Source organism: Aythya ferina (assembly GCF_964211825.1).
Source record: "Aythya ferina genome assembly, chromosome: 19".
NCBI classification, from domain to species: Eukaryota; Metazoa; Chordata; class Aves; order Anseriformes; family Anatidae; genus Aythya; species Aythya ferina.
Genome location: NC_140309.1, coordinates 11079799 through 11106096, shown reverse-complemented (window position 1 = coordinate 11106096; position 26298 = coordinate 11079799). Strand labels below are relative to the sequence as shown.

Below are 26298 nucleotides of genomic sequence, written 5' to 3'. Positions count from 1 at the left end.
AGGCAATGCCAGGTTTAACTTGAAGATCTGCCTGCTAGGTCTCCTTTTGTAATGTACAGGAGGTCCCAGAACAGGGAGAACAGCAGGACTTACCCTCCAAGGCCAAGCCCTCGCACACGATGGCCATCCAGCAGCTAAGTGGCCTATCCCACAGGACCCCACGAGCTTACTGCCAGCACTGTGGTCACACACGGGACCACCTCCTCAGGAGGACGCAGGACAAAGCGTTCCTGTACCAGCTCCAGCAGCACCGGGGCCCAGAGCTGGCATATGCCTGTGTGTTAGCCACGAGGCAGCATTTCCTTCAGCTTCCTCCTAGGATCCGTGTCAGCCTTGGCATCCCGAAGGGCACACGATTCCCTGCCTCACGCTGCAGCAGCCTAAGGGCTCAGGGCCTGCACAGATGGCAGCAAAAACCCCGAAACATGCCCGTGGCACCAAGGAGCACGGAACCAACACGGACAGACGGACACCTTCTATCCGCAGTGCTCCGAGAGAAGGGAACGCTTCACTGAAGGGAAGCGAGTAACACAGCAGAAGCCTCTCCCCGGTCACCAGCTCGTGCAAAATGGGGCAGCTGGTTCCTTGTTCCTGCTAAAAGGAGCCTAAATGTGTGCTCAGGTGCAGCGCTGCAAGGGCACGGAGGCTGGCGGCACCACCGCTCCCCACGGCGAGGGCTGGCTGCCGCGGGCACCGCACGGCCGGGCACTGCCGAGGTGCCAGCGGGGCCGTCACGAGGCAGGAGATGGCCCTGTGGGGAGGGCAGGGGCTGGAGCAGGCTGGGACAATAGCACGTGGACCTAAAAACCCCTCCCTGTGCAGCCAGGCTTTCAGGGAGGCTCTCCTGTGAAAGGAAAGCTGCCGTTGAGGAGGCGCAGCGCGCGGTCCTAACCCAACGTTTTCCACACATTATCTCTTCCTGTCGTTCCCCTTCTGGACCCGGCTCGAGCCTCGCAAATGCCAAGGGTCCTCGCAGCGTGCACAGGCAATCTGTCCTTTAATGAACTCTGCCAGCTCGCACTAAAGATGCGGAGCGTCCCTCAGAGCAAGGCCGGGGAAAAAGAGGCAGCCGTCTCCTCTTGCCCTGTGGATGATAACCTCACATGCGTATTATTTCCCACCATAATCCTACTGTTTTTAATTAGTGCACTGTACAAGGAAGAAGCACCACATCTCCGAGGGGAAAAGGAGGAGGAAAAAAAAAAAATCAGCACAGAGGATTCTGTCCAACTTTTCCAAAAGCTTAATAGATTTTTAAATGGGGTTATTAACACCACCTATGAATTATTTTAGGGATCTAATTATAAAAAACAAAACCCAGTTAATTAGGTTTCCTGAACTCGCCTTGACACAGGTGAAACAAGATCTCTAAGTGCGAGAGGACTGGAGAGTGAATCCCTGCACACCCCGAATCAGTGAGCATCGCTGACGAGCCAAGCCAACAATTATGCCTTTAATTGGCGGCACCCCACAGCACCCAGCAGCGCTCCCCACTCCCATCACAGCAGCCCCAGCCCAGCAAAGTGGCCCTGGGGGATCCCAAGAGGGGGTCCCACACACCCCCAGCCAGCCCCACAGCCAGGAGGGTGCTGAGGAGAGAGTCATTTAAACCTGCAAATGCAGGCGGTGTCCTCTGTTGGCAGCTGCTGCTGGAAATTTGGGGAGAGCAAGCACAGCCTGAGAGCAACGGTAACAGAAGAAAGGAGTTTTTTTTGTTTAAAAAAAATCCCATTTTGGTGTGTAGGAGCTAACGTTTCTCTGCTCAAAGCTGACAGAACAGGCAGCAGGTAACTTGGGCAATGCCACCACAAAATCTGAGCCCAGAGGGGGTGACCAAGCCCAGGGCCTGCAGAGGTGAGCACTCGAGATGACGGCTGCCCGTGGACCATGTTTCAGGCAGGTAACGTTTTACTCCCACTTTTCACCCAAAATATCTTTTGGAAGTACACGTCACAGGCAGAAATGCCATCTCTCCAGCATTAATATACGGCGAGAGATGACAAATGAAGCAACCCCATGACAGCAGGGGAATACCCAGGTGGTACGCATTGCGTAACAGTAAATCGAAGGGAAGAGTTTGTTTTTCTACCCACATATATAGGCTAAATCAAAAAAATCCTCAAGGCAAAAAATACCCAGTAATACACGGCCATTCAGCTCTCACCAACGCATCGCTTTAAACATTCCTCTTGAAGCCAAAGGCACAAGCAGGAAGGCAGGAGGCTCGGCCTGGCAGCAGGGAAGCGACGCCTGCCTGAGCCCAAACCGGAGAGAGTGGGCTCCAGAACTGAGACCTCTCCTGCCACGTGCTGCTTTCCTTCTGGAAAAAAAATCCTACTTTTGGCCACCTCATTTAAAAGCATATTTCAAGAAAGCTGTCTTTAGCAGACCGTATGATTTTACGAGCATAGGAGCATGGTTGCTAATAGTTCCTATCCCTTCATAGTTCTGTTAGTTGATTCCTACCTCACTGGGACATTAACCCAGACCCACAATTTGATGTGACAACAAAGAGCACCTGCAACCAAAGCGACTGCTTGTGGATGCTCAGATTTACAAACTCACTGTTTGTAATTTTCATTAAACCCCAGTCTTCTCATCCTAATAACCATTCCCTGAAGCCCCCCCAGAAGCACTCGTTCCCCCCTTCGGCACAGGGCAGCAGCTCCGCTCCCAGGCGCCGCACACTTTATGCTGCTCTCAGCCTGATGAAGAGTGGCAGCGGGAAGAGGAGCAGAGGTTGGCTCGTGTATGAGCTTATTTCCACCGGTGCTGGGCAAAAACAAGAACACCCTTCACCAGTGATGTTATTAAGCTCTTGTCAAGCTACCAGCGCTTCCCAGCGAGCGCTGCTGCACCTCCGTGTGTTTTAAGGAGAAGGGGGAATCGCTCCGAAGCAGCAGCCCAGCACCACGGGTGCTGCACGGCCCCCACCTCCCCGTTCTGTGCCGTGCCAATTAATCTGCACCCGCCTGTCACCTTGACACCCATCGGAGCCTCTCGGATCCAGAAATAAACTGATCAAATATGCAATAAGCGGTCAAGCAGTGTCCCCCACAGGCAAAGCGAGAGTGGGCTGTTTGTAAGCGATGCTCAGCCGCCGCGAGGCTCTCTCTGTTCTCGGCTCTGAAAGGGAATTCTCCTCACCTTCACAACGTCACAACAACTGAATTTAGCTTCAGAAAACACGCCGCATTAAGTGAGAGACCTAATGGTAGTATACTTGTCTGTTTTTTAAATTAAATGATGTTCATTAAAGGAACATCACCTCCCCATAATTAATTTTGCTTTGAGAAGGAAAGGCAAAAAGCTACAGACAATTAATGTACCATGCAAGCTCTGGTGGATGCTCCATATATTCTCTCGCTACGACCACCCCTCCTCCATAACAGCAGCACTGCTCCTCTCCCTTCCCCTCCCAAAGGCGAGGGCTGAGTTTTTGGCAGGGAGGCTGCACAACAACACAGCAGACCCCAGCTGCTTCCCCCAGCTTCCTCAGGCTGGGAGTGTTTCAGAAGGGTTACACATTCCTGTCCTGATATCTGCATATTCTCCACTCCCCAAACTCCAAGCCAAGACGACGTGGCGCTGCTGAAGACGTTCCAAAAATGAAATCAATGGATCAGCCTTCACAAAGTCACATCCTTCCCGCCCCGGGATGAATAAAAATATCTGGGTTGCAATGCGGTTGTGTCCAGGCAGGCTGGCAGGGAACAGGGTGCATTCGGTCCTGTTTTGTCATCGTGTGCATTTTTCAGAAGATTTAGGTCTGACAGAAGGAACGAGAGCACGTGGCTGATGAGCCAAAAATAAGAAGGTAATCACAAATAAAATGAGATTATTCCTCAGCTGTGAATCAGTAGCTAGCACTTCCTACAGGCCGGCACGCACAAGACAGTGACACATGTAAGGTCGTCGAGTGATAAAATCAATAATTCCCCAAGCAGGGAAGAAGAGCCTAGTGGTTTCAGCAAATGACACAAATTAGCCCTCTCTCCACAGCTGTATGCAGCTCTTTTGGAAGTCCTCAGGAACGAAACCCTGCTCACCCCAGGGAGGTAACAGGATCCATCGCCGTGCCTCTGCCCCTCCCTGTATAAGAGCAGGGAGAAGGACGCTGCTCAGAGGTGTTTACTTATTTTTATCAAATGGCAAAGTGATTGCAGCTGCTGGATAAAAACAGTCATTTTGGGAACTGCACAGAAGAATTTTGCCAACAACTTCAAATCAGCCCGATTTGATTAAACTAACAAATTCGTCTGGAGACACCTACAGATCTGTCATTGCTTTACCAACCCAAACTTTTACCCACGTGCCCTCTAAGCACATAGGTGTTAGCTAACAAACAGAGCTAGACTTGAGCATTTAAATGAAATTACATTTAAAAACCACTCTTTTAGCTAAGTTGGTGTCATGCTATATGGAAATCAGGCCCAAGGCTGCAAAGCCTCGAGCCCTTGTCACATACAAACACTTCCAGGGCCCTGCACAGTGCCAAACCACACACATGGAGGGTTTCCCCAGGTGAGAAGCAGGAAGGCATCCTCCCTGCAGGGCTGAGGCTCTCACATGCGTGTCACCCACACTCGGAGGTTGGAGCAAGCTGACATCTCTCAGATTTTTCCATATCACACCGTCCTGCCAGCACAACCACCCCACAGCTTAACCTGGGGCTGGTGGGCAGGGTGACAGCTCCGTTCTGCCTCTTCTGCATGAGGTTTTCCCTTCTCTCTGCATAGGAAATACGAGTTCACAGTGCTTAAATAGCTGGCCCGGTGTGTGAATCCTTCCTATCACTGCCAACACAAATCCTCCTGCACTAACAGCTGGCCCACCACTAGAACTCACTCCCAGCTAACTCCTCCTTCAGGTTTCTGCTCTTGGAAGGCTCACGGGGGGCTCCAGGTTTTTGGTGTTATTGAAAACATTACCTTCAATTAGGTGTAAGGAATTGCACAGCAGGTTTAACTCACATGCAAAGAGTAAGGCCCAGGGAACTCAGCCAACTGCAAGAACACCCACATGTCCTGAACCAACCCAAACCTCCCTGGAAAAGCCCGGAGCACGAGGTCTCTGGACATCTGCAGAGCCGCCACAGTGGAAGTTTGCAGCAGACAAACCTGTGGCTGGATCCCTCACCACTCACCTTCAGATGACAAATGCTAGAGAGAGGCAGTTTCACTTCTCTTAATGCTCCTGCACAACTCAGGCCACTTTCGAAGTCTAAGCAAGACCTTGGTAGAGCCTAGAGAGCTTTTCCTCCTCCTGGTAGTGACACACCAGGCTCTTCCCTCCACAGAAGGATGCTGAGGAGCTAATCCCTCTCCTTTACGCACATCAAAACAGGCCTTTCGGATAGCTGCCTTTCTGAAAGACTGTTTGCGTAATGTATGAAGACTAACTTGGACTCATGAATATTTGATTTAATATACATTTATTTCCCCTAAAGGAAGATACATTTTATTTAATACTGATTGCAGTTCTTATTACCTTCCTAAACCCAGCACACCACTCAGCATTCCAATTATGCTAGCATACCATAGTTATGGCTGAGAAAGCACTTCCATTACAAGCTTCTGTTTTCAGACACTTGTAAAACTCCCACCATCGCACACTTCCCCCCTACCTCTCCTACAAGACAGCCCTTCTGGCTGAAGATGCTCGAGCTGCTTCTGAGCCCAGAGTAAGACGTCAACCTGGGCATACGGGAACCTCCTTTTGTACAAATTTAAATGCACAACTGAGCGCACAGGTATCCGACAACAGCAGAAGTATCCTATTAAAAATTAGGAAATCAAAGGAAAAGTAAAACCTAAGTTCACATTGTGGTAACTGCTTGAAGTACTTTTAAATTTATCTCAGCTTTAAGTCAACTGTGCAACACGGTGTGGTACAAGTAACCCTAAATACAGGGATACAAAATCCCTAAACCCCCTATGGTTGCTGACACTTGTTGGAAACACTGGACATTAATCTGAAGGATGAACTTTAAAGACTTGTTTTTACTGAGTACAGAGAGGTGGGTTTTTATTGCCTTGGTTTTCTAAGTGTTTAAGCAACTCTGCATTAGTACAAACATTACTGCAGAAGAAAGCTGACAATTGGGTCTCCCACTCAATTCCTCAGTTTCTAGTCTCTTCCATCTGCAAACTCACTAGTTCCTTACACAAAGCAAGATCTGCATTTAATAAAAACACTAAAGCATACCTTTAAGAGAGCAGTCTTTCTTCTGCTTCAGAGTGTGGTCATGGAGAACAGAAGCTCACAGCCCTCCTTAGGGCATACTGAACATTGGCTTTTCTTGGAGCAGATGGAAGGTGGATGAATGCTGTGCTGCTTACTCAGTCTACGCACAGGATCTGGGGATGTATTTATTTTGGGTTTTCTTCCAGCATTATCCAATACCACTTTATGACTGCATGGCTCTGGCAGGAGGTCTTCCCAGCACCTGAAGGGAAGCTGCACTTAAGCCATCAGTGCCAAGCGATCCCAGCTGGTCTGAGCCCACCCACACACCTTATCCCGAGCCAGGGATCCGGCCTGTAACCTCAGTGCAAAGTCACACAGAAGAAACCAAAATCCAGCAGCTCGTATATTTTCCCCCACAAAGCTTTGTGCGGAAGAAATCCCTCCTCTCTCAGGAGATCAATTGCGTTTATGGAGCAGAGTTACTGCTAAAGAAGAGGCAACACTTCTCGAGTGACATTTTGCTTGGTCTTTATGTCCCTGGGTAGGGTGCTGAGCACTCAGACCCGCACAGCGGCCTCCCAGCATCACCTGGCTGATTTAGGGCAGCCAGGGACTTGAGAAAAATGCTTCCCACCTGTTATCTTCATGACTGCAGTCAATCTCGGCAGCCAACATTTGGAAGAGTTGGTTGGCTGGTTTTACAGCTTAAATGGTGCTAAAAAGAAATAGCAGAGGTCATTCTACTTCCTTTCACCCAAAGTGTTACAAAGCGCTTTATAACATATCCTCCAGTTTAGGCTTTTCCCTTCATCAGCTGCTGAAATGCAGCTACGTCTGCCGTGAAAAAAGCCACTCGAACACCTTAAAATACTCAGAGCTACTCATCCAGGTGAAATGCCCACGTGCATTTAGACAGGAGAAAAGCAATTAATGCTATTAAATGCTGACCAGGACAGTGAATAAACCACAACCAACTATCCCAAAGTGTGCTGGGGAATTTCCTGAGGTCCATGGGTGGTGAGGAACCACATCCAGGGCTGCTCTGCAGGCAGGGATGAATAGGAAGTCTGATTACCTGCACCAAAGCCCAGGAAAGCCAGGCAGACCCGAAGCAGCAGGAGAGCAGATATTTACCTAACCAAAACTCACAGCATTGCACCGGTCCCAGCATGGAGTCTGGCTACGAGCTGCAGGCAGATAAGCCTCCCTCAGCCCTAAGCCGGTGTGTTGGACACCTCCTCTCAAAGGAATTGAGGCGTGCAGGCCAAGGTTTTGCTCAATAGACAAGCACAAGCCCTTTGCACTTGCACAGCGCCTTTTATCCCGGTACTTCACAGAGCTTCAACAAACATGGATCAAAACTCCTTCACCCCTCTCCTGGAGAGCCACAAATCTCTCAATTTTACAGGCCGGAGAACCAAAGCCCAGAGGGATTTAAGGCTAAATCCCATGAGTTTCGAGCAACCGAGCTCTTTTCCCCACCTAGAGGGTGCAAAGACCCCCTGCCTTGAGGAAAAGGATCAGTCCCCTGGCCCGAGGCCAGCCCTAAGCCCAGGGTGAGGGCTCCCTCTCCTGTCCCAAGAGGCTGAGACCTCATTCTTGCACCAAAGCTTGCTGCGGGTTGCACCCCACGAGGTGTGCACGCACCTCTACGGGGTGATGCAGACTGGTGAGTACCAAAAGCCACACAAAAAGTGAAGGGTAACCGCAGAGGGGCACAGATGATCGGGTGCTGGATTAGGAAACTCTCTGCAGCCACTCAGTTCCCAGCCTGGGGGCTCCCTGAGATTCATTAGAAAACATGTAAGGAAGGAGATCCTCAAAATAACCATTTGCAAAGGTCAGGAAGGCCAAGGTGAAGCATCAGCAGGTGCCAGATCATTTGGACTCCAGAATAACCTGTGACACTGCTTTGGCTTGTCAAGCCATCCAGAGGGTAAGACTAGCATAAGGCTAGCTGCTCCTTTGCAACATGCACAAGAAGTCTTTGATTCCTCAAGATTTGTCTTACACATTTGTCTGACGGGGGTGGGGGAGGGCAACACAGGGCAAGACAAGCTTGCTTCCACATTAACAGCAGGGCTTGTTCGAGAAGTCCCAGTCCCCGCTCCAGCCCCAGCCAAGGTGCTCCCTGCCTCTGGGCTCTGCCCATCACATCGTTATTAATCTTTCCGGCCCGTGTATATTCATTAGATAAACACTGAAACTGATGTTGTTTATTGTCTGCTCTGTACACATCATAACCCCGGGAAGACAAGATGAATTTGACAGCTAATGTAAAAATTACAGCAGGCAATATATCTTAGATTTGGGTGGAACACCAAGATGAGAGTTAATCAATAAAATCCTAACTTAGGTATTGTATGAAATGGCACTTCATTCATTATTAGGAGTTGGTGTAAAGCGTGATTTACTGGTTTGATATATTGGCCCTTCACCTCGGGGACCTATTTTCAAATCCAGTCCAATCCAAAGTGACTAAAGATCCCTCTAGCCTGTGGGCTTTGAAAGGATACTGTTGCCAGAAATTTATGTGAGCTTGCTTATAAGACAGAGCTGGAAGGCCAAGGAATGGCACATGGATGCTGGAAGGGTTAACCCTAAAATCAGCATGTTCACTGGATGTCAGCCACTTCCCTGAAAAGCCATTAATTCATAATAGAAAAATGCGGGTGTTTTTTTCCTCATGGATTTTCCCCAATCCCTTGGCAGCACATGCTGTATCGTAACTCAGACTTTCCTTCTCCATTTCTTTTTTCTTCTTGCTTTCTGGAAGTTCCAGGAGGAGTTACGTGGGGTTTTGTAGACCTCAACATGAAAAGCAGCTTCTAGCCCCTAAAGGAAGATGCAAGCATTACAAAAAACAACGGGATACGTCTCAGGCACTGCCCAAAGCAGCTGCCCCAGAGGGTCACCACTTCCCAAGGGAGTCAGATTTACACCAAACGGTGTCTGCCCAGCATTAAATTCCAGTGCCAGGGATAAGCTCTAACATGGCACTGTGTTCTCCCAAACACCACATCTCACAGAAACCATAAAAGTCATGAGAATCAGTTCTTCATTTATAAAGTTTGCAGCATCTACATTTTAAGTTATTGGTTAAAATACTTCAAACAGAGGTTGTGGTTTTTTGTTTTTGTTTTTTTTTTTTCCCTTATTAAATAGAAATAAAGCTCAATATTTGCAGAGTTTCATTTTGGGGGGAAGCGTGGAAAGGGAGAACAAACCACAGAGCTAGAACAACTGGCTCTCCTCAAGGTATTAGGTATTAAGCTCCATTGGATTCTCCCAGTATTTTCAAAGCCATACAGACAAGTACCAACTGCGACAGCAGCTCCTGTGTCATTTGTATCTGAAGTCTGCTCCATGTAAATAAGATTTTGCTCCTACAACACACAAATTTAATGTTATGCCCCAAAGCAGCCCTCCCAGAGCAGCTCTGCTGGGATGCTTCTCTGCTCCCTGCCACTGCGAGAGAGTGAGATGCCCCCATAAGAGATCCCAAGCATCCTTAAAGTATTCATGTTTGGTTTTCTCCTGCAAAATCCCTACAGTTTTTGCATCAAGGTGCTGCACCACTATGTGCAGCACAATCTCTGTATAATATTTCAAGAAAAAAACTTTAATAATTCATAGAGAAAAACACACGGCAGCGCAGCCTGTCCTTCCTGCTCAAAAGGCACAGAAACCAGTGGTTTGCTCTCCTGCTGTCTTTTTACAATCAATTGCTCCATGAGACCTTGTACAAAAGACCTGGCTCAGGTGTCCTATGAATCTGGTAGCCATCACAGCCCAGTAAACCTGAATGAGAAGTGGAATGATTTAGATGCTAATGACTGACAGAGTGATATCTGCCTGGGCAATTGGCAGCCATGCAGGAATAGCAGAGAGCATACTCAGGTCTTGGCTGTGCAGGAAGGAGAGAAAGATCCCTTATCACATTTTATAAGTTTGCATTTATAGGGCAAATAAAACGGAGCATTTTTAAAACCAGGAAGCATTTCAGAGAACAGATTCCCTCCCCCATATAAAAATCACAGCTAGAATTCAACTTTAAATACTTTTCTAGCTAGGAAAAAAAAAATCAATTGAACTGATTACCTTGTTGAGTACCAGTGAAGATTTTAGTTGTCTATGTAATTGCACTTTTTCCTTGCTGGCTTTTAAACATAAAAGGAAAGTGACTTTACTGCTGTAGTAAAACCATGGGCTCTAGTCAGAATCAACAAAGCAGAGTATTAACCCCCTCCATGCCGTTTGAATTCCACGAGAACCTTTCCAAGTTTTCCCGTTCAAAAGCTCAGGGGCAAATTCATGTGACATGCTTTAAAGACAACACTTTTATTCTTTTCCAAAATCCAACAGCTAATTCTGCCAAGCTCCTACAATGACACAGATAAGGGCCCAGTTACTGATCCTGCTGCTGTCACAAATGGTCATTCTTTCTTGTGATCCAGCATTCCTTCATGTACCCATGAGCTTTTTCTTGCTGCTTTTCAATTCCAGCAGCATGGTGTCAAGGGCTACTGGGAGCTGCATTTGGAATACCTCTGCACATTGAGTTTGAAAGCTGGATGTTGCCTACAGCATGGACTGGAAGCTCTCAGACCCTACCAGCCTGCCACAGGGCATCCTACAGGCTGGCAGAGAAAGCAGCTCTTCCATCAGCTGGAACTCTGCACAGCCCTATCAGATTAGGTCCATACCAAAGGCTCAGACTTATTCACCCCTTTCTCCCCCTCTTAACTAGATAAAATTCTCAGGTTGGGACAGACCATGCCAGCAGCAAAACCTGCCCTTGGCAAGCTCCAAAGTCTGCTGGCACCAGCACCCCCAGCACTGCCCCCTGCTCCAACACCACCATTCAGGCCAAGCTGGCCCACCGTGGTCCCCCTGCGCCCCAGCTCACTGTATCAGCGTGCCTTCAATGCCAAAAGACTCTTCACACTGTCATCTGCTCGTGAATAGGATTCCTCACATCTCTCTCCTGAGATCTATGTACATCACTCACCACTCATAACAGACGTTGCTGCAAGACAATCAGTTAAAGGGAAAAAAAATAGATTTCTGCAACTGAACAGGATAAATTCAGTGCTTCACCCCCATCCTTGTTTAAAAATCAGCATAAACTGCAAATGTGGAAGTCACATTTGTGAGGTGTCTGCAAGTCCTGTGGGCTCACCAGCTGGAGGCAGGCCAGCAGGAGGCAGGGAGCAGGGCTAGAGACAGCCTCCCAAATAACCATCCAGGAGCTGAACAGGCTTTCCTCCGATAGACAAATAGACTAAAATAGCAAGGGGCTCACCATTCAATAATGCTCCTGGTCAGAATTGACTTGGCTTCTACTGTCCTGGATTCTCTAGACAGCAATTTATGTATTTCCCCCGCCACCTTAAATCACCACCGCTATTGCAATGCTCTCATTGTATCCCTGTTAGAAGGCACAGATGGGATTTATGTGCAAAGACTTGCTGAGGATGGCACGAGGGGAACAGCCTCAGCCCCCACAGCCCACCTCACATATTAGACATTGCACCTTGAGACACTTCCACTGCTTTTTGAACACCTGAACCCAGCTCGTGCCCCTCTCCTGACAGCACAGGAGGCAGTGGGGTAGAAAGGGCTGAAGCTGCCCTTCGTTCTCTCCGGGGCTCTGGATCTGTTTTGCTGCAGCAGCGACAGCTCACACAGCTCTGAGGATTTCAGAGCTTGCTCTGGGACTGACGAGGAAGCATGGCAGACTTGCTAAACTCTGTTTACTCTCACCCCATCGAACAGGGCAGACGTGAAACCCAATCCACAAAGCACTGGCTGGGTAGGAGGTCAAAGCTGCATCTACAAAACAACCTAAGCATGTTTGTCTGGGCACTGAGCAGCAGTCATAGGTTGTCCCTATGCCCTTGCTCCTCCACTGGGCTGGTTCAAAACACCTTAAATATTAGGGAGATGCACCCTTCCTTTCCCACAGCTATAGATCATTTCTCCTGCTTGCCTTCCAGAGTGCTCCCCCTGCAGCTAGATCCACCAGCCAGCACTCAGAGGCTTGTAGCACGCTGATGGGATTCACTGCCCAGAGGTTGATGCCCAAGCTCTGGCACCGTGCTTTCACAGGGCAGAGAAACTTGTGGAAAGTCTGCCTTTCGTGGAACAGAACACACAAGGAACAGACAGGAGCAAGTTGGGCTTTTTGTGCCTGGTGCTTTGTCTGCTCTCAGATGGGAATTGGTAACAGCATCATTTATGAAATCAGGCTTCAGGCCCATAGCCAAATCATCCAATTGGCATTACAGAGAAACCAAAAAGCACCACCCTACTCCTGCAAACTGGCCTAACGTCAATACACAGTGAACAAAAATCAAGAACAAAGACCAATACTGACAAGCCTTTATCAATTAGTTTATCACTGCACAAAAAACTCCTTTAAACCATTGCTCGTTAAAAAATACACAATGAAAACATTTGGAAAACAACTGCCCTCAAGGATACATAAACACATACACATCAAATAAATAACCCTAAACCAAAGCAACTGAGATCCCAAAAACTATTTTCCAAGAAAATTAACCTTGGAAAAAAACGCTTCTATTTTGCATGGCAAAATTACATCTGATGTGCAGTGCTATACACATGAACACACACAGACACAGTAATTTAATATCACATTCAGGAGGACTGAGAGTTTCTCTGTATTTGGAATAAGCTCTGTCCTGGCTATAGCAAGTCAAATAATGAATTTCTAAGAGGAAGAGCAAGACCGAACAGTACAGTATGTGCACACATTATCAAGCATCTTCAACATGTGGGTTTAAACAAAAAATAAAACAATTCTCAGCTTAGTAAAAAGAACAAACAAGCCAAATAAATTTAAACTAAAATATTGGATTGAAACCTATTCCAACAACTGCTTACAAAATCACCCAACGTGCATTTAAAATGCGCTGTTCACTTTGCATTAGCAGCAATCTGTTCTGACCCAGGCTGTGCAGGTAGGTCCCCTCTCAAAAGCAGAGAAGAGCCAGGCGTGTTTTCTAAGCAACATCTAGCAACTTCCACGTGTTTTATGCCATGCGAGACCCTTTCAATTCCATCCTCGGCAGAATCCTGCATGCAAGCCTTGCGCTGTCCTTACGCTGTATGTTTTTGCCCTCGTTCCGACTGAGGATTTAGCTCCTTGTTGTCAGAGGATGAATGTTTTTATTCTGTTTGCTCCCGGGCCAGTATCAAAAGCTCCCAGTATATGGGTTAACCAGATGATCCCTTAATACACAAAGGACCCCCAAACAGCTTAACCTTAACCCATCCGTAAAGATTCCACCCAGCCTGCTAATGCTGTCCTGAATCGTGTTCTCTATTATTACATCTGAAATCCGTTAAAATTTCACACAATTTCCTGCACAGCAGTGTATATAATAGTGCTGGGAGCCAATATGTTTCTATAATTGGGCCTGTAGTGGGGCAGAGTCCAAAGCAATTAATCCAGCCTCCTTCCTTGTTTGCGCCCATATAAAGCTGACAGGGTAGAGAGTAATTGGAAGTGAGCGGCCTCTATCCCCTACTTTAAATTAATATTTTCCTGTTCTGATTTAATTTCACCCGGTAACAGTGACACAAAGACACGCCATGTCAAGCACTAAGTAATCTGCAGCAGCTGCCTTAGGAGGAAACTTTTATTCATCAGTAATATACTGACCTGTATATCACTCCACATCCAGTACACAATATTCCTGTCAAACAGACAGCTGCATTTAACTCCGTATAATCAGCAGATATGGGAGAAAACAATATATATGGCATATATACATAAGACTATATGCGTGCACGGAAGAAAAACAGACAAATTTAATTATGAAAAATTCAGCCTCACAAAAGGGGAAAAAATTAAATGGCAAATAAAAAACATGCTAATCAGCAGAGCCAAGAATCCATGCAAATGAAAAGCCAGAAGTAATGGCCAAAACACTCAGGCCATTAAATCAAATCACTGAGAAAATAATGGCTAAACTCTCTCTTACTTGTAACACTCAATTTATGTAGTCAATATGGCTCTGAATGAATGAGTGAAGGTACTAAGAGCACAAATCTAAATTCAATATACATATCTTAGAAAAATCCCCAGTGCACGCATTCACACGCTGACAAGCCATATAAAGCGGGCATTGCTCTTGCATGCAGCATGGAGGCAAAAAACTGGCTTCATTTAGGATAATTCCTCATTTATATCAGAGAAAATATCCAAATATGCATAGATTATTGTAACAAGCCCACGGCTGCCAAGGAATTTATGGGTGTCTGTGGAGAGTTGGAAACAGAAATTAACGGGGATGGAGTCAGGACCCTTCTCCCCATGGAGATGAACTCACCTGGGATCACCCTTAGCTGTGATCTGTGGGCACATCTCCCGTGGCAGCAGAAGATGCCAGGGCTGTCTGCACTCCAGCACACAGCATGCCCACGTGTAACAAAGAATATGCGAGGTTTTTATTCCTCGATGGGCAGACTGCTCAGACCTCACACCAGCAGCACCATTACTCCATGGAATTAAGGTTTTCAGTTTCCAAATAAATGAGGGTGCTAAGTGTTACTTTAAATTTCTTTTCAGGTTTACTGAGTGAAGTTTGCAGAGGAATTTGAAGGCTACCACCTTCCAAACACCCCAAACTGGAGACCACAGCTTACAAAGCAGCGCTCAGCCTGGGGCAGACACATCCCGGTTTCAGCAATGCAGGAGGAGCAGTGTGAGGTTTACTTACACACAAGCACAGTCTCAGGAGAATACCAAGACATGGCAGCTTAGCCCTCTGTGGATCAGCAGCTTATTTCCAGTTGCTTAAATTTTCTCCTTCTCTCTTGTTCTTGATTTTGCTGGATTTTCTCCCTACTCGCTAGTATTACATTTTCATTTACAGGCAATATGCTTAGGCCAGAGATGATCACCAGCACTGGGGGCTAGAAATAGAGCTGGCAGGTGCCTACCTCTGAGAAGTCCCCTGCATTACAGCACAGCTAAGCTGCCAGATGATCCCACAGCAGCAGCCAAACCCCAAAGAGCCCGGCTGTCTCCCCTCTAGGAGCTGAGGCCATTGGCACAGCACCAGCAGCTATCGGGGTGTAATCGCTTGCTTACAAAAATAGATCCTGCTCTTGCATGTGAAGGGACTTTCAGAGAGCCCCAAAGCCCTGTGATCAGCCACCTCCCTCACAAAAAACAACATCACCCCACTACAGCCCTGGCATAGGATTACCTCCACAGCTGCAGCACAGCTCCCAAAAACTCCCCGTGCAGGGAATTTACCCCCCTAGGTCCCCAAAACCATTGGGTCTGAGCTTTTTTGCACCAGCATGAAAAAGCCTTTTCCAAATAACACTTTAAACACAATAGCACACCCTAAAGTTCCGCAAAACGGGAAACCCACACAGAATGGAGACCCTCAAGAGGCAAGCTGGTTACTTATGGGCACGCAAACCAAGCAGAAGTGCTGAGCTGACCCAAAATACAGCTCCCTCACCCACCAAAAGCCTTGAAAGCCAACCCAGAGGGGAGCAGCCGTCAGCACGACCCTCGCACAGGCTGGGGGCACCTCTGCGTGTAGTGGCAGCAAAGAAATCCCACTGGGATGCTGCAGGAGCACCCTCCAGCAGGGAGCCAGGCTGGGGACACCAGCAGCAAGTGATGCTGCTGGGTGGCTCCTGAAAGCCTCCTGGCCTAGCACAGCAAGCTGAAACATGAGGATCCTCTTTGTTTCCATAAAAACATGCAGTGTCAGTGCCACCAATGTATCTGACCTCACACACACCTGCTCTTGTTCAGCAGCTTGCCTCAAGACTACCCCAAAACAATACCAGTCTCTTTAGGCTCAGTGGTGGCTTTTTTTCCTCCCCTTAATTTTTATTAAATTGTGATCTATTTACTGGTTTTGACAGCACACCAATTCCACTCCTTATTTCCATTGATTTTAAGGCTGGATCACGTTCAACTGTTTATTTCCAGAAACTTTTTTACAAAATGCAAGTTATCTGCTCTTGCCCCAAGCTGCTGGGCAGCTTTATAACCAGCTGTTATCCCTCGCTCCCGAGGTGGCTGCAGTTACTGACAGAACAAATGATCCCTTTGTGCAGTTTTGCATAAATGTTTGTCAAGTGTCCCGGGCTTCCCTCACAATGCCGCCTATTAGGGAACAGAAGTAAAATTCCCCAGAGCAGAAGCGCGTGTGGGGAGTTATCCACTTAGGCTAAAATCCTCATCAATATATTTTTCTCTCCTGAGAGCCCCCATGCAAACAGGAGAATAAAGTCAGCAACAGCCAGGCGAGGGGTGGTTGCAGGGGAACAGGCAGAGAGCATTTCAGCACGGCTGCAGTGGCACCAACCTTCTCCGCCTGGCAAAAATGCTGGAGCCAGCATTAAAAAAAAAAATTCAAAAGCTTTTTGAGCATCAGCCTTGCAGCCAAGCACACCCAGCACACTTCGATTTTGATGTACAGTTTGAAACAAATCAATAGCAGTATAATAATACTCAGCACGCTGTGTAATTTTTATATCATTAGTTTTCATTTTCCGCTCCCCATGCATCAAAAAACTTACAACGGGCTCGTAAAGTTTATTTAGTATTCCATGAATTCCTAATCAGTTTCATTTCATAATGATTCAGAGCGGCCGTTGCCAGGGCCCCGGTGTCAAAAAATCGATAAAACCAACACACTTTTCCTGATGGCGGCTGCAAAAGGATCTATTGTAGGGGAATTATGATTTATGTCTGGGCTGCACCACGAGCAGCGGCAAGCGACAGCCTGGCTCAAGAGCTGAGATGTTCGCCAATAATGATTTATATGCATGCCTCTCCCTCCCCCAGCTCCCCTCGCCCCCTCCTGCACACCACCACAGGCCCCATATGCTGCGTGGCAGCAGCTCGGGCTCTCTCTCGGGTGCCTGGTGCAGCTGGGTGCTGCAGGCACGGATCCGAGCTCTGGGCAATCCTCAGGAGCTGCTGCTGGCCCCACGGCCTCGTCTACAGGAGGAGGGAGCGTGGTGATACCCCGTAACCCCCCCCTCCATTCCGCTTGTCCCCAGGCTCTCGTGACAATCTATTCCATGCCGGCTCCAGATGAGCACGGGGCCGGTTCGATTTTCAGGCGGGTGCAGGAGGTGCCTGTTTGTCTTGGGGCACCCGTCCTGGCACCACTGCCTGCGGTGGGGAGAGCGGCACAAGCGGTCCAGGAGAGCCCCACACACAGCTGAGCACACGCAGATGTGTGCAAGAGGGGAAATCAGAGTCTGCATGGGGACATGAGCACAGACCACGTCCAGGGACCCCTAAAGTTAGGGACCTCCAAGGGAAAACCTTTCTGAAATGAAGCAACACAGTCTGAGGGATGCCATTATCCGCTCCTATCGCTCAATGTCCTTAAGACACAGGTATTTTGGGGTCAGAACAGTTATAGCAAGTGCTTTGGAAGTTGTGCCTAAGCCAGAAGGAAGCAGGAACAGCACAGGGTTCTGCTTCATTTAATATGTTAATGAGCTTGCTGCCTCTCCACCAGGGACAGGGAAGGCAGGAGCAGAGGGTTTGAGCACAGAGCGAGCAGGCACAGCTTGTTGAAGTCCTGCTCACTTGCTTCACCCAAACACCACCAAAAACTATTTCTACAGGCTCCACAACTGGCATATTTTCCCTTTCAACTCAGCAAAAGGACCAGGACATCACAGCACTGTACAATTGGTGGCACCAGTTTGTAGCAGTGCCTGTATCAGTGGTTAAAATGGTATTTTGGACACAGTTACAGCCTGACAGGCCAAATTCTGCCTGGTGCACCCACACAACAGCCAAGGCTCAACTGGAGCTATGGCATTAATTTCAGACTGGGGAAAGTAAGTTTTACAAGCCACACACTCAGTGCTGTGCTTCCTCTGAAGTATAATAGCAGAATGAGGAGTTTTAAAGTGGGTGCATGAATATCAGAAATTGTGCACTCTGGTTCTACAAGCATACATTTAAATACAGGATGACAAAAGATTTGTGTGAAAACAATACCTGAAAAAATTCTCTTAAAATAACTAAGATTCACACTTAACTTGTTCATCACCTACCTCTAGACCTTTGAGTCTAACAACACTTGGTCTCTCTGTAAGTACAGGCAGTAGGAAGGTTGGAAATTAAGCATTCAGCACGGGCTCTTCAGCAAGTCTCCAGTAAACAAAGGGGAAGTTTAAGTTGGAATTATGCCACTTGGTTAATAACAAGCAGTTATGATGAGATGATTCAATAGCTTGGGTGAAATGAAGGTCCCAGCGATAGTATTTCATCCATTTATTTACCTACATCGTGTTCACACACACACGCTCACGCTGTTTGCTGATTATTTCAGAGAAGCAAAGGTTGAGATCTCAGCTTCTCTCGGTCTCCCCCTTCCAGTACAAACAGGGGCTTTGTAAATTAAGAGCACATTGCTAGGAAAGCACTCAGACACCCAAGGGTGCAGGTGTGTTTACCTGGGGAGGAACACTACAAAAGCATCAAGGGAGCACAGCATCCTCTAAAAGGAACGTGCTGGAAACCATTCTCCAGTTTTAGCCCTCTCTGTACTCCTTGGCAGATCAGTTGACAGACGTTTGCTACCAGCACGAAGCTGAATCTAACACCAGTAATTAGCCAACAGCTTTTTAATTTTTTTTTTTTTTTTTGAAGCAAGACAAATTCATGTGTTTTTAAATTAAGTGGATGATTCGTGGTGCTTTAGGGAAACCTCAGTGACACAGGAGGTTTTGTACAGACATTCAAGCCAAGAGCAAGTTCCACTGCTTTCCCTCCCACTAAACTGAGATTACACCAGCGAAGTCCACGGGGAGGAGGAGAACTAGTGCAGAGTTTAGAGGTGAGGAGTGGCGAGATGTGGCCTGCACTCAGAAGGTAAGAAAAGGTAATTAAGAGGAGAAAGATGCATGAAGGGGTGAAAGCAGTGAGGACGAGGCTCCTGCATTTCACCAGAAGAGCTGCTTTGCATCTTCATACTCCAATTTCATTCATGCCCAAATTAATGATGCTGAGCAGCAGCATGCCCACAAAAGGCACAAGTTCTCAACAAGAAACTTTCCCTGAGCAAAGGTGGAGCTGGACCAGCCGACAGCACGTACCTGCATGTAAATGGCTCCTGCAGAAGGTACAGGCCTACTCTTATCACCTCTGAATTTAGCCCAGGAATTACCAGACGGAGTCATTAAGACCTGTGATCTTATTTGCAAGACATTTTTTAGAAAGACAAAAAGACCTGCACGGACAACGCAATTACATTTTGGTTAGCATAAGTTAGCAATTCCAGTACATTCACATTAAAAAGAAAATGGGGTTTTCTTCCCTTCAAAAAAAGTAGATGCTGCTTAGAAACGTACTTTTATTACATGGAGGGGGGGAACCAGCTAAAATATTGAGATTTAAGGGAAAAAATAATCATGGGTTTATGTTCCTGGGCTCCTGTGAATATTTTCAGCTTATTTCACCATATCATCGTGCAGGGGGCTCTGTTCATGCTGCCAGAATGGATGTTCCATCATTTCTATAGTGGGCCTGTGTGACATTCATTAAGTGCAGCTACAAAGGGAGAGGGTTAAACAGCGCGGCCTCTTTTCTCTGATTTGGTCATACATCAGCAGGCGCTCCAGGTTAAATGCCCAGAATACCGCAGCAGATGGATAGGGAGAAGGAGAGCGGCAGATACTTCACCCCACACTACTTAACCCAGGGAAATGAGTCTCAGAGTCGGTGTCACGGTAAAATATGGAAGCTCACTCAGATAATGTGCAGTTGAGATTTTTTTTCCCGAGCCTTTACAACTGGCTGCACGTTAAGACTCCACACACCCCTTCCTGCAAACTGCCAGCTCACTCTGGCAGGAGTAACTATTTGTGTGGAATTTATCTTCGTCGACTATCAACTAAGAATTTTAACCCATAGTACGGCCATATGAGCATCGCTTTGCCTCTAACTTCACCCCAAGAGAAACCGTGCCCTGGGAAGTTCATTTTTCCTTACCCAAGAGTCCTCGTTCACACACACAGAGGAGCAGGGTAAGGGTGAAGACACACTGCTAAAACAGTGAAGTGCTTGGTACCATCAGCTTTAGTTTATTGTCCTCCATAAGTAAAAGCAGTAATCCAGTTAATCAACACACGTGGAGACGCTTGGGTTTGGTTCGTGATCATAAGGCTATGCCAATAATTTACATTCTGACATGGAGAAATAACTATCGAATTGCAACCAGCACCTTCCTTTTTCCCCCCTCAATCATAAAGGAAAATCCAGAGCCCTGCAGCATCTATTGTGTTTTTTAATATCTCAGAAATAATTGCTAATCAAAGCCTCATGCGGTGGGGCCAGTAGGAAGTGGATACATGTCCTCAACACAAAATTTTCATGTGAGCTGAAGGAGTGGGAAGAGGCAGGGACACCTAATTTCCACCTCGCAATCCAACTCCATCTGATGAAAAAGATTGCCCAGCAGTCAAAAATCAAAGTCACACTGTCCTGGTGAGAGCCGGAACGGTGACAGGTCCGAGCATGCCGGGAGAGCAGGCATGCAAGCAAGTGAAAATTTGGTCTCCACTAGGTGTGGAAAGTCAATGTTATTTGTTTTTAAAGTTATTTTAGCAAACATGGAGTTTTTTGTTCTCTTATCAAAACTGATTCGGTACACAGGGGTTCTACTATCTTATTAACCTTACCAAGTCGTCTCCATTATATTTTTTAAAAAAATGATTGCTGTTCATTAGTGCCAGCTCTGTCACGAGAAATTCAGTCCCTTTTTCCTCAATCTGCAGTGGTTACAACCCTTTGTGATTTTTTTCTGTTCTGGCAGATGAAAGAAATTTACACTGAACAAAAACAGATTTGTGGCAATTCCTTATCGCTAAAATCTTTAGCATCTAAAAGAATTCTTAAAGCTGAGTAACGCAAAACACAATTAACAGCTTGCCTTGCTAATTAGGTAACTCCTTGCTAATGAGATAGCAATGAGCTGAGCAGCAGCCACATAATAGGAAAACAAGGTCTTCCCAGGCACTTTGCTACTTCTGCCAACACAACCAGTAAGGCTTCTCCTTTCCAACCAGATCTTTTCCCCCACTCTCAAAGACACAGCTCAGGAGAATGCAACGTTAACAGGAAGGCTGCTGTGTTCCCTGCCCTCCGTCTTGCTTCGTGGTACCCCAGGAACCCCAAGCAGTGCAAATCCTTCACGCCTGGGCAGCCCCCAACTCAACATAAAGCACCTAGGTCAACCCAGATCTCACACCCCTAACCTCACAGGCACAGGGCTGCCAGAATTTCAACACTCCCCACACCCAGTTTCCCTATCAATACTTTTAGCCCTCATACAGCCCAGCCTGCTGTAGCATTTGAGCAAGCCATTCCTGTATCAAGCACCAACTGCAGCTGCTCTTATACAGGAGCAGTTGGAGAACAAGAACAATTCTCACCAGTGCTTGAAGAAAGCATCTTACCCTGAGAAGACATGATTTTAGGTCAATATTCAACCTCAAAAACATGCAAATAAATGTGTTGAATAAACGTCTGATGGTGAGAGTTGGTCATTTCTTAATGAAACAGACTCAGGAAATTCAGATTAACTTTACTTAAGCCTGCTCTTAAAAAGAGAAAAGACACATGCAGGTTTAAGCAGTAAATGTGCAAGGGAAAAGCAGCCAAAGAAAACCATACAAAACACAGGGATGGGCATGGTTCCTTGCTGCCACTGACAACTGCAATTCCTAGTAAGCATGGGAGCATTTAATTCCCATATATGTTTTTCTGCCAGGGCTGAAAACCTTATATTGCTATTTAAGCTGGAGATAATTTCATAACAGAAATGATCTTGAAAAAGCATGCTTTAATATAGAAACATCAGTACAAGTTTGTGCAAGTTGCCACTAACAGTAAAATTAAAGCAAGGGCTGGAGCCAGACCACTTGTGCCTTCTACTGCCAATACCACACTTGTGTCAAGGCGACTTATTTCCACGGAGGACCCAATACAGAATCAATAAAATCAGCCTTCAGTGGTGTTGAACTTTGCATTGTGTAACGACAATAGTTCAAATTGAATTTTAATTCTTTTAATTATAATGATGCTCAGAGGCCACATCACAAGAGGATTTGGTTCATCAAGGAAAAGGAAGCCACAACAGCAGCTGGCAAAAGATGTCAACATTAGATATTTGCACAAGTGTATAGAGATATTCCAGGCTTTATCCTTGACAGAGTAGCCAAAATCCAACTGTCTCTCAGAAAGAGAAGGTTGCGCTTTCTTTTTCAAGGGTTCTTTACAAATAATAGCTGTTCTCTATAAAAAAAAAAAAAAAAAAGATAAACCCTTAAATTCCATTTATACCAGCCTTAAAAGAAAAGGGAGGGAAGGAAAGGTTAGAGGATTAAACTTTGCAGATGCTTTGCACAGTCTAGCTAAAGATCTGGAAAGACCATCTCAACCTTTGATCCCTTTGGGGAAGGAAGCAGTTATTTGAGCAGGCTTCTTTCGGGACCCATGCTGTGGACATCTGTGCCAGCAGACCCTAATCAAGGCAGACCCATAGCGCTGGACCAATTTGTGTTCCAGGATTCAGACAAAAATACAAAATTCCTGATGGGATAACTAGCTACCTGTAGGGGCATGGATGAGTTTCCTGGACAGATTGTGAATATGAGTGACAGTTTAATCCAGGTTTTTTTCCATGCCTGTTTCTTAGCTGTTTTCTTTTCCTGTAAATCGAGGAGTCTCTTAAAGAGAGACAATTTCAAAAGCATTACCCAGAATTTTGTTAGCTTCAGGAGGAAAACAACTAATTGGTTCTTCCAAACCTGGTCTCCACCTCCCCACACTCCCGATTTAAAGTAATGAAAGTCAAAAGAAAGTCTATGGAAGTTGCACAGGATTTGACACCCAAGGAAGACTCGTGCAGTGAAGCCTATGGTTTAGTCTGCACTTAATTCAAACAAAAAGCCTCCACATACTCCTTTCCTTCCATTTCCTGAAGCCTTTGAGGCCTTCTAAGATCAGGCAACTGAAGCGAAGCTGGGATGTGTCATTAACTGGCTCTGTGCTACAGACCTCTACGATGATTCCAAGTCCTCAAAACCCTGGATTACAAGATAGAGCGAGACACTGAAACTTTTACAGTGGCACAAATTATGAGCACAAAGTAAATGGGCAAAGCAACTAATCCATACACCAGCCAGCTGTTTCAATAGCACAAACTAACATGGGGCTCTGGCACAAGGATAAATTTTGCCCTGAATTAACAAGAGCAATAGTAACTGGAGTCTTTGAGAGGCACTGTCAATATTTGCTCCACTTGTCATTGACAGAACACACAAATCCTGCAGCCCGAGTTTGGTGCATTTCAAACACTCACCGAGAGGCACTGAAGCAGGCTCTGCTCGGGGTGCTAATGCGATTAGCACTGCAGGACACCTGCCCAGGCAGTAACCCCCAGGGAAGGGACAATCTGCACCAGTAGGAGGGAAAAAAGGGATGGGGAAGAAAACCCCACTGCCCTCACAAAGCATCCTGACTGCAGTGACACCAGGCAGTAGGAGCAGCTATCTGATATTAGAAGTAAATGCTTCATAAGCACAGGAATTTTCCTGAGAGCAACATTTCCTTGGCACAGCACTGAATTTCTGCCCAATCCCTCTTCAGGAGGAAATAACTGTTGATTTTTTTTTTGTTAAGCGGAATATAATACCTGAAGTGTGACTTGAGGTGGCCAAGTTCACGAGCAGGTGGCAGCCTACTCCTCTTGCAGAGAAATTACTTCTGATTTACTAAATTCCATTTGCTATCCTCAATCACTGAGCCACACACCTGTCATTTACTTAGGGTGGGGGGAAAAAGAAGCAGGCAACTTGCTACCCATCACCAAGACAAGATTTTAAAGGAGAATCAGCACAAGATTTGACAAGAAGCAGCTTAATCATCTCTTATTCTCCAGCCTGGTGGTGGCCTTTCTGCACACATCAGGGAGACACCATGAAAGAAATCTGGAATAGGCACACGCTTTCTTGCTCCACTGCCACTTATTTTCTCTGCCACCTACAAATTCACCTCCACATAGTTTCATTACTTTCAAGCAACCTGCCAAGCTCCCAAGCCAGCAGGTTCCTTTGGTCTCCGAAGCCAGAATTTAATATAGCCTGGGGCTTTTCTGCAAAACACACGCAGCCTCAGGACAGCAGTTAGCAGAGCCCCGGTGGGGACCAAGCTCCAGCTGTGCTGTGCACTCAGATACAGCAGGAGTTTGTTCCAGACAGCTGGAGATGCAGGAGCAGGTCTGTGATCCAAACAACAGAGGCTCACACAGACATCCTGAGCTGGCCTGGGTACCAGCGATGGCACAGAGGTGGTTTCCAGCCACAAATATTTCTACCCCCTGCTGCCCTGTGCTGTTCCTTCATGTGTCCCCTTGCTGACACCTGGAACAGAGCTGAAGAACCGCATGCTCCCGCACTGTATTTAACACAGTGCTGCTGCAGAAAGCTGTCCCAGTCCACAGAAACACCACTTGAACCCCAGATGAGGAGTTCGATTTCATTAGAGCAGCCCAGGCCCACCTAATTCAGACAGCAATGAGCTTGCTGCCTGCTTTCCTACATTACTTTTTTTCCTGAATCCTTCTGCTCCACTCTACATCAAGAAGGAAAAAAAAAAAAATTTCTTTCCTCCAGAGTTAATTCCCATACACTGCAATGAGAGGAATGCAATGTTCTGAACAATAAAAGCTGGAAAGGGGAATTATTTTCTGCACCATTCAGATGGAAATGAAGCCTAGCCTCAATTCTGCCACCCACCTGGAGCCATGGTATGATCCTATAGATCTTTGGATCAATACTGCATCATAGCTACAAAACTAGGAGGGGGAAAAGACTAGGCACAAAAATTAAGGAGTGTAAATTTTAACTAAATTAGTTCTGTAAAGGCTCCCCCCTCAATGCCACTTCTTAGGAGGGGGTACAGCAGTCAGCTGGGGGACAGGGGAGTGTAGAGGTTCGCTTCCTTTAAAAACAGCCGGTGTTTATTCTGACAGCCATTACGCCTCCCCTCAAACACATGAGATTATGTTGCATGTTTTCTGTTTGATTACGTGCAGAGGGAACAAGAGGGAGCGATACACCCGGTATTATTTCTTAACGACTCAGTAAATCGCAGCATCTCCCCAGGAGGAGCTGTTTGCGCAGCCTCCCCGCTCGCTACTCGCCCAGGCATTTTGTTGCAGGCTACCAGATGAGCTTCTGCCCACGCAGCAGAGAGATGAAGAAGGCTGGGTTTTGTGTTGGTTTGCTATAATTTAGGGCTACCTTACATCACAGCACGCAGCTGAACATGACACGGGCAGAGAAGCGCAGCTCAGAAACCACCTGAGCGACAAGCAGGAACACAAGCGTGTCCCACACATTTGTTCTGAGCTCTAAGGGGCTTCCCACCTGGAAAGCTCACCTTGCTGCTGTTCTCCAGAGAATTTCCCCAGAGAAGACCCCAGCCCCTAGCCTAGAGGGGGCTCAAGGCCAGAGGCCGCTTCCAGACCTCAGACCCTTACAAACCACCCAGCGACTGCTTTCCACCACACAGAAGTACAATGCACCAAACACAGCATACCACAAGCCTGCTACATGTACCAAGGACATTACAAAGCTACAACAACACCCTCACCCACCGCCCAGAGAAGTGAGCAGTAACACCGTACCTTCACCAGCCGAGCCACACGCGCAGGCTTCACAGCAGGGCCTCACGGCCAAAGCAGCAGCTCCGCATGCTTCCCAAGGCAGGCACAAAGCAGGCAATACCCCACAAGCCTGGTGCAGACTGCCCCTCACACTGCTGGAGGGGAAACCTTGTCCCCAGCTCCTCATTTATCCCCCAGCCCCTCGCCAACCACCTGCAGATATGGGCCCTGGTGATGGCAAAGTGCAGGCAGGTGGGCCTGGCCTCCCTGCTCTGCCCCTGGTGCTCGATTAAGGATCGTCCTCGGGATTTGGGCTGATGCCTTCATGGGAAACTTGTCTGGTCACCCTGACATTGTCCCCTAGCTCTAACATGAGACCAGCATGGTTTACAGTGCTGGAGTCCAG

The 26298-nt window shown here is 47.0% G+C and overlaps 1 long non-coding RNA gene across 1 annotated transcript in view; it reads right to left on the bottom strand.

Moving 5' to 3' along the window:
- Positions 1–26235, bottom strand: part of LOC311421566 — a 36612-nt gene extending 10377 nt beyond the window's left edge. The window contains exon 1 of the long non-coding RNA XR_014684908.1: positions 25914–26235. This is a non-coding gene — a long non-coding RNA (uncharacterized lncRNA). The remainder of the gene's footprint in view (positions 1–25913) is intronic.
- Between the last annotated feature and the right edge of the window lie 63 nt (positions 26236–26298).